The following is an 8326-nucleotide window of genomic DNA, read 5'->3' on the forward strand; positions in this document are numbered from 1 at the left end:
TGTCCCTACCCAGCAGACAACTGTGACGAGTTCTAGTCTCAGCGTCAGTCATGTTCATATCGACTTCAAAAAAAAAAAAAAAAAAAAAAAAAAAAAAAAGTGGTTAAGGCGTCTGACTAAATCTAAAAAAAAAAAAAAATAACCCAGAGGTCCGTGGATCGAAACCACGCTCTGCTAAAATTATTCTTTTTCTTGGGTGCCTCGAGCTCGATCATTAAGCCTGGGGTGAGCTGATTCAGCGTCAACAGCAACCCCTGTAAGTCGTGGAACGACGACGTCGTGTGAAGAATGCAAAAAAAAAAAAAAAAAAAAAAAGATGGTAGAGCGCTCGCTTAGCATGCGAGAGGTACTGGGATCGATACCCAGCGCCTCCAGAATTTTTAACACACCTACATGCGCACACTGCCACGCAAGTGGGATAATTCACAGCCAGCGAATGTGTCAAGGCAGATACGAGCGAACGATTAGCAGCCACAACTGGCAAGCGTGATGTTACGCGCAGGAAGCACCCTCCTCCCACCGCTACACTGAATTTAGAAACAGTACAAGTCTGCCCTTAAGATTCTCAAACCTATGTCGGAAAGATCTGCCTTGCGCCGAGTTCACAAAAATCCCACTGCACATTCCCATTCTTTACGTGCAGTCGGCTGCTACTGGTGTTGCTAGTTGTGACTGCTGATGACAGATGCCGTAGCAATCAATTCATGGAGTGAGTTGTATGTTTTGCGATACTCTGTCTCTGACAAGCAAGCAGAGGTGACACAGGCGCGAACACGGGAAGCTTGCAGCCCCTCGCTGCCTGCAGACACCGAGCAGCCACACTAGGTGGGCGGCCTAAGCCGTAGGCGAAATGTGCTCACTCGCTTGGGCGCGACGTCAAGCTCTAAATAAGGCTTTCACTAGCGTGAGCGTTGCGTGAGCGTCGTGGAAAGTCGGAAAAGTCGTCTGCATGGGTGAGTGCCATGTTTGGGGAGCGTTTCGTAGTTTGCGCAGTGCAATGGAGACGCGGAAACGTGTTGTGGCCCAGTGTTTTGCAGTTGGACGACAAGAGTGGTACACAGTAGTAAAGTGCGAGGCAGTGAGTTGGCATGAACAGTCGAGTGCACAATTGGGCTTCAGATGTGCTTGTTACCTCAGGCGCGGTGTGATTGTCGACAAGGTTTGTGACTGTCCTTTCAAAAAATGGCTCTGAGCACTATGGGACTCAACTGCTGTGGTCATCAGTCGACTGTCCTTTCAATTTAAGACGTTAAATACAGACGTAATTTGTAGTCGTAATACCAGAGCATCGAAACTACTTGGAACTCTTGTGTATATGAACTTGACCGCGCCTTTGTACACTGGTCCCTTCACCCCTACAAACCAACCAACCATCAGGTCCGTGCACATCAGAGTAGCAAAGAATGGAAAACAGCGCAGCTTTGTTGCCCTTGGGGGCGTAGCTCAGTTGGTAGAGCGTTCGCTTTGCATGTGAAAGGTCCCGGGTTCAAGCCCCGGCGCCTCCATGTTTTGTGGACAGTGCATGGTAAGTGTTGGTCGCGGCGAGCCTAAAGACACGCAAGATGTTGCAAAGCCAGCGTCACAGCTCATGTGATGTATACTGACGTAAGGAGAGCAAGACGTAAATGTGAGGACCGGCTGTTGTCGAGGTGTCATCGAGTGCAAATCTGTCTTAGGTATAACGGCCTAACCTCAAAGAAGTCTAGAGAGTGGACAACACGTTCGTCTTACTCAGAGCGGTGGCCGAACGCTATTTTCGACGTTGTGCGCGCCACTTTAATTTTGGCCAACTACGATTCGATACAGAATGCAGGAAACCTGAAAGACACCCTCACGGACACATTGAGAATAGTGTTTGTCTGCGGAATAATGGGAGTGCAAGGGGTCTGTGATATTGATATGGTTGTATGTAGCACTATTTGTCATCAGGGGGCGTAGCTCAGATGGTAGAGCGCTCGCTTAGCATGCGAGAGGTACTGGGATCGATACCCAGCGCCTCCAGAATTTTTAACACACCTACATGCGCACACTGCCACGCAAGTGGGATAATTCACAGCCAGCGAATGTGTCAAGGCAGATACGAGCGAACGATTAGCAGCCACAACTGGCAAGCGTGATGTTACGCGCAGGAAGCACCCTCCTCCCACCGCTACACTGAATTTAGAAACAGTACAAGTCTGCCCTTAAGATTCTCAAACCTATGTCGGAAAGATCTGCCTTGCGCCGAGTTCACAAAAATCCCACTGCACATTCCCATTCTTTACGTGCAGTCGGCTGCTACTGGTGTTGCTAGTTGTGACTGCTGATGACAGATGCCGTAGCAATCAATTCATGGAGTGAGTTGTATGTTTTGCGATACTCTGTCTCTGACAAGCAAGCAGAGGTGACACAGGCGCGAACACGGGAAGCTTGCAGCCCCTCGCTGCCTGCAGACACCGAGCAGCCACACTAGGTGGGCGGCCTAAGCCGTAGGCGAAATGTGCTCACTCGCTTGGGCGCGACGTCAAGCTCTAAATAAGGCTTTCACTAGCGTGAGCGTTGCGTGAGCGTCGTGGAAGGTCGGAAAAGTCGTCTGCATGGGTGAGTGCCATGTTTGGGGAGCGTTTCGTAGTTTGCGCAGTGCAATGGAGACGCGGAAACGTGTTGTGGCCCAGTGTTTTGCAGTTGGACGACAAGAGTGGTACACAGTAGTAAAGTGCGAGGCAGTGAGTTGGCATGAACAGTCGAGTGCACAATTGGGCTTCAGATGTGCTTGTTACCTCAGGCGCGGTGTGATTGTCGACAAGGTTTGTGACTGTCCTTTCAAAAAATGGCTCTGAGCACTATGGGACTCAACTGCTGTGGTCATCAGTCGACTGTCCTTTCAATTTAAGACGTTAAATACAGACGTAATTTGTAGTCGTAATACCAGAGCATCGAAACTACTTGGAACTCTTGTGTATATGAACTTGACCGCGCCTTTGTACACTGGTCCCTTCACCCCTACAAACCAACCAACCATCAGGTCCGTGCACATCAGAGTAGCAAAGAATGGAAAACAGCGCAGCTTTGTTGCGCTTGGGGGCGTAGCTCAGTTGGTAGAGCGTTCGCTTTGCATGTGAAAGGTCCCGGGTTCAAGCCCCGGCGCCTCCATGTTTTGTGGACAGTGCATGGTAAGTGTTGGTCGCGGCGAGCCTAAAGACACGCAAGATGTTGCAAAGCCAGCGTCACAGCTCATGTGATGTATACTGACGTAAGGAGAGCAAGACGTAAATGTGAGGACCGGCTGTTGTCGAGGTGTCATCGAGTGCAAATCTGTCTTAGGTATAACGGCCTAACCTCAAAGAAGTCTAGAGAGTGGACAACACGTTCGTCTTACTCAGAGCGGTGGCCGAACGCTATTTTCGACGTTGTGCGCGCCACTTTAATTTTGGCCAACTACGATTCGATACAGAATGCAGGAAACCTGAAAGACACCCTCACGGACACATTGAGAATAGTGTTTGTCTGCGGAATAATGGGAGTGCAAGGGGTCTGTGATATTGATATGGTTGTATGTAGCACTATTTGTCATCAGGGGGCGTAGCTCAGATGGTAGAGCGCTCGCTTAGCATGCGAGAGGTACTGGGATCGATACCCAGCGCCTCCAGAATTTTTAACACACCTACATGCGCACACTGCCACGCAAGTGGGATAATTCACAGCCAGCGAATGTGTCAAGGCAGATACGAGCGAACGATTAGCAGCCACAACTGGCAAGCGTGATGTTACGCGCAGGAAGCACCCTCCTCCCACCGCTACACTGAATTTAGAAACAGTACAAGTCTGCCCTTAAGATTCTCAAACCTATGTCGGAAAGATCTGCCTTGCGCCGAGTTCACAAAAATCCCACTGCACATTCCCATTCTTTACGTGCAGTCGGCTGCTACTGGTGTTGCTAGTTGTGACTGCTGATGACAGATGCCGTAGCAATCAATTCATGGAGTGAGTTGTATGTTTTGCGATACTCTGTCTCTGACAAGCAAGCAGAGGTGACACAGGCGCGAACACGGGAAGCTTGCAGCCCCTCGCTGCCTGCAGACACCGAGCAGCCACACTAGGTGGGCGGCCTAAGCCGTAGGCGAAATGTGCTCACTCGCTTGGGCGCGACGTCAAGCTCTAAATAAGGCTTTCACTAGCGTGAGCGTTGCGTGAGCGTCGTGGAAGGTCGGAAAAGTCGTCTGCATGGGTGAGTGCCATGTTTGGGGAGCGTTTCGTAGTTTGCGCAGTGCAATGGAGACGCGGAAACGTGTTGTGGCCCAGTGTTTTGCAGTTGGACGACAAGAGTGGTACACAGTAGTAAAGTGCGAGGCAGTGAGTTGGCATGAACAGTCGAGTGCACAATTGGGCTTCAGATGTGCTTGTTACCTCAGGCGCGGTGTGATTGTCGACAAGGTTTGTGACTGTCCTTTCAAAAAATGGCTCTGAGCACTATGGGACTCAACTGCTGTGGTCATCAGTCGACTGTCCTTTCAATTTAAGACGTTAAATACAGACGTAATTTGTAGTCGTAATACCAGAGCATCGAAACTACTTGGAACTCTTGTGTATATGAACTTGACCGCGCCTTTGTACACTGGTCCCTTCACCCCTACAAACCAACCAACCATCAGGTCCGTGCACATCAGAGTAGCAAAGAATGGAAAACAGCGCAGCTTTGTTGCGCTTGGGGGCGTAGCTCAGTTGGTAGAGCGTTCGCTTTGCATGTGAAAGGTCCCGGGTTCAAGCCCCGGCGCCTCCATGTTTTGTGGACAGTGCATGGTAAGTGTTGGTCGCGGCGAGCCTAAAGACACGCAAGATGTTGCAAAGCCAGCGTCACAGCTCATGTGATGTATACTGACGTAAGGAGAGCAAGACGTAAATGTGAGGACCGGCTGTTGTCGAGGTGTCATCGAGTGCAAATCTGTCTTAGGTATAACGGCCTAACCTCAAAGAAGTCTAGAGAGTGGACAACACGTTCGTCTTACTCAGAGCGGTGGCCGAACGCTATTTTCGACGTTGTGCGCGCCACTTTAATTTTGGCCAACTACGATTCGATACAGAATGCAGGAAACCTGAAAGACACCCTCACGGACACATTGAGAATAGTGTTTGTCTGCGGAATAATGGGAGTGCAAGGGGTCTGTGATATTGATATGGTTGTATGTAGCACTATTTGTCATCAGGGGGCGTAGCTCAGATGGTAGAGCGCTCGCTTAGCATGCGAGAGGTACTGGGATCGATACCCAGCGCCTCCAGAATTTTTAACACACCTACATGCGCACACTGCCACGCAAGTGGGATAATTCACAGCCAGCGAATGTGTCAAGGCAGATACGAGCGAACGATTAGCAGCCACAACTGGCAAGCGTGATGTTACGCGCAGGAAGCACCCTCCTCCCACCGCTACACTGAATTTAGAAACAGTACAAGTCTGCCCTTAAGATTCTCAAACCTATGTCGGAAAGATCTGCCTTGCGCCGAGTTCACAAAAATCCCACTGCACATTCCCATTCTTTACGTGCAGTCGGCTGCTACTGGTGTTGCTAGTTGTGACTGCTGATGACAGATGCCGTAGCAATCAATTCATGGAGTGAGTTGTATGTTTTGCGATACTCTGTCTCTGACAAGCAAGCAGAGGTGACACAGGCGCGAACACGGGAAGCTTGCAGCCCCTCGCTGCCTGCAGACACCGAGCAGCCACACTAGGTGGGCGGCCTAAGCCGTAGGCGAAATGTGCTCACTCGCTTGGGCGCGACGTCAAGCTCTAAATAAGGCTTTCACTAGCGTGAGCGTTGCGTGAGCGTCGTGGAAGGTCGGAAAAGTCGTCTGCATGGGTGAGTGCCATGTTTGGGGAGCGTTTCGTAGTTTGCGCAGTGCAATGGAGACGCGGAAACGTGTTGTGGCCCAGTGTTTTGCAGTTGGACGACAAGAGTGGTACACAGTAGTAAAGTGCGAGGCAGTGAGTTGGCATGAACAGTCGAGTGCACAATTGGGCTTCAGATGTGCTTGTTACCTCAGGCGCGGTGTGATTGTCGACAAGGTTTGTGACTGTCCTTTCAAAAAATGGCTCTGAGCACTATGGGACTCAACTGCTGTGGTCATCAGTCGACTGTCCTTTCAATTTAAGACGTTAAATACAGACGTAATTTGTAGTCGTAATACCAGAGCATCGAAACTACTTGGAACTCTTGTGTATATGAACTTGACCGCGCCTTTGTACACTGGTCCCTTCACCCCTACAAACCAACCAACCATCAGGTCCGTGCACATCAGAGTAGCAAAGAATGGAAAACAGCGCAGCTTTGTTGCCCTTGGGGGCGTAGCTCAGTTGGTAGAGCGTTCGCTTTGCATGTGAAAGGTCCCGGGTTCAAGCCCCGGCGCCTCCATGTTTTGTGGACAGTGCATGGTAAGTGTTGGTCGCGGCGAGCCTAAAGACACGCAAGATGTTGCAAAGCCAGCGTCACAGCTCATGTGATGTATACTGACGTAAGGAGAGCAAGACGTAAATGTGAGGACCGGCTGTTGTCGAGGTGTCATCGAGTGCAAATCTGTCTTAGGTATAACGGCCTAACCTCAAAGAAGTCTAGAGAGTGGACAACACGTTCGTCTTACTCAGAGCGGTGGCCGAACGCTATTTTCGACGTTGTGCGCGCCACTTTAATTTTGGCCAACTACGATTCGATACAGAATGCAGGAAACCTGAAAGACACCCTCACGGACACATTGAGAATAGTGTTTGTCTGCGGAATAATGGGAGTGCAAGGGGTCTGTGATATTGATATGGTTGTATGTAGCACTATTTGTCATCAGGGGGCGTAGCTCAGATGGTAGAGCGCTCGCTTAGCATGCGAGAGGTACTGGGATCGATACCCAGCGCCTCCAGAATTTTTAACACACCTACATGCGCACACTGCCACGCAAGTGGGATAATTCACAGCCAGCGAATGTGTCAAGGCAGATACGAGCGAACGATTAGCAGCCACAACTGGCAAGCGTGATGTTACGCGCAGGAAGCACCCTCCTCCCACCGCTACACTGAATTTAGAAACAGTACAAGTCTGCCCTTAAGATTCTCAAACCTATGTCGGAAAGATCTGCCTTGCGCCGAGTTCACAAAAATCCCACTGCACATTCCCATTCTTTACGTGCAGTCGGCTGCTACTGGTGTTGCTAGTTGTGACTGCTGATGACAGATGCCGTAGCAATCAATTCATGGAGTGAGTTGTATGTTTTGCGATACTCTGTCTCTGACAAGCAAGCAGAGGTGACACAGGCGCGAACACGGGAAGCTTGCAGCCCCTCGCTGCCTGCAGACACCGAGCAGCCACACTAGGTGGGCGGCCTAAGCCGTAGGCGAAATGTGCTCACTCGCTTGGGCGCGACGTCAAGCTCTAAATAAGGCTTTCACTAGCGTGAGCGTTGCGTGAGCGTCGTGGAAAGTCGGAAAAGTCGTCTGCATGGGTGAGTGCCATGTTTGGGGAGCGTTTCGTAGTTTGCGCAGTGCAATGGAGACGCGGAAACGTGTTGTGGCCCAGTGTTTTGCAGTTGGACGACAAGAGTGGTACACAGTAGTAAAGTGCGAGGCAGTGAGTTGGCATGAACAGTCGAGTGCACAATTGGGCTTCAGATGTGCTTGTTACCTCAGGCGCGGTGTGATTGTCGACAAGGTTTGTGACTGTCCTTTCAAAAAATGGCTCTGAGCACTATGGGACTCAACTGCTGTGGTCATCAGTCGACTGTCCTTTCAATTTAAGACGTTAAATACAGACGTAATTTGTAGTCGTAATACCAGAGCATCGAAACTACTTGGAACTCTTGTGTATATGAACTTGACCGCGCCTTTGTACACTGGTCCCTTCACCCCTACAAACCAACCAACCATCAGGTCCGTGCACATCAGAGTAGCAAAGAATGGAAAACAGCGCAGCTTTGTTGCCCTTGGGGGCGTAGCTCAGTTGGTAGAGCGTTCGCTTTGCATGTGAAAGGTCCCGGGTTCAAGCCCCGGCGCCTCCATGTTTTGTGGACAGTGCATGGTAAGTGTTGGTCGCGGCGAGCCTAAAGACACGCAAGATGTTGCAAAGCCAGCGTCACAGCTCATGTGATGTATACTGACGTAAGGAGAGCAAGACGTAAATGTGAGGACCGGCTGTTGTCGAGGTGTCATCGAGTGCAAATCTGTCTTAGGTATAACGGCCTAACCTCAAAGAAGTCTAGAGAGTGGACAACACGTTCGTCTTACTCAGAGCGGTGGCCGAACGCTATTTTCGACGTTGTGCGCGCCACTTTAATTTTGGCCAACTACGATTCGATACAGAATGCAGGAAAC

At 50.3% G+C, this 8326-nt stretch overlaps 9 non-coding genes across 9 annotated transcripts; all 9 read left to right on the plus strand.

Moving 5' to 3' along the window:
* Nucleotides 1-1432: 1432 nt before the first annotated feature.
* Nucleotides 1433-1505, plus strand: Trnaa-ugc (transfer RNA alanine (anticodon UGC)). Its single transcript has one exon. It is a non-coding gene; the product is annotated as a tRNA-Ala (tRNA).
* Nucleotides 1506-1928: 423 nt separating this feature from the next.
* Trnaa-agc (transfer RNA alanine (anticodon AGC)) lies at nt 1929-2001 on the plus strand. Its single transcript has one exon. It is a non-coding gene; the product is annotated as a tRNA-Ala (tRNA).
* Nucleotides 2002-3059: 1058 nt separating this feature from the next.
* Trnaa-ugc (transfer RNA alanine (anticodon UGC)) lies at nt 3060-3132 on the plus strand. The gene has a single exon. It is a non-coding gene; the product is annotated as a tRNA-Ala (tRNA).
* A 423-nt stretch (nt 3133-3555) lies between these two features.
* Nucleotides 3556-3628, plus strand: Trnaa-agc (transfer RNA alanine (anticodon AGC)). Its single transcript has one exon. It is a non-coding gene; the product is annotated as a tRNA-Ala (tRNA).
* A 1058-nt stretch (nt 3629-4686) lies between these two features.
* On the plus strand, nt 4687-4759 carry Trnaa-ugc (transfer RNA alanine (anticodon UGC)). Its single transcript has one exon. It is a non-coding gene; the product is annotated as a tRNA-Ala (tRNA).
* Nucleotides 4760-5182: 423 nt separating this feature from the next.
* On the plus strand, nt 5183-5255 carry Trnaa-agc (transfer RNA alanine (anticodon AGC)). Its single transcript has one exon. It is a non-coding gene; the product is annotated as a tRNA-Ala (tRNA).
* A 1058-nt stretch (nt 5256-6313) lies between these two features.
* Trnaa-ugc (transfer RNA alanine (anticodon UGC)) lies at nt 6314-6386 on the plus strand. The gene has a single exon. It is a non-coding gene; the product is annotated as a tRNA-Ala (tRNA).
* A 423-nt stretch (nt 6387-6809) lies between these two features.
* Nucleotides 6810-6882, plus strand: Trnaa-agc (transfer RNA alanine (anticodon AGC)). The gene has a single exon. It is a non-coding gene; the product is annotated as a tRNA-Ala (tRNA).
* Nucleotides 6883-7940: 1058 nt separating this feature from the next.
* Nucleotides 7941-8013, plus strand: Trnaa-ugc (transfer RNA alanine (anticodon UGC)). The gene has a single exon. It is a non-coding gene; the product is annotated as a tRNA-Ala (tRNA).
* Nucleotides 8014-8326: the final 313 nt, after the last annotated feature.

Source organism: Schistocerca nitens, unplaced genomic scaffold, assembly GCF_023898315.1.
Source record: "Schistocerca nitens isolate TAMUIC-IGC-003100 unplaced genomic scaffold, iqSchNite1.1 HiC_scaffold_172, whole genome shotgun sequence".
NCBI lineage: Eukaryota > Metazoa > Arthropoda > Insecta > Orthoptera > Acrididae > Schistocerca > Schistocerca nitens.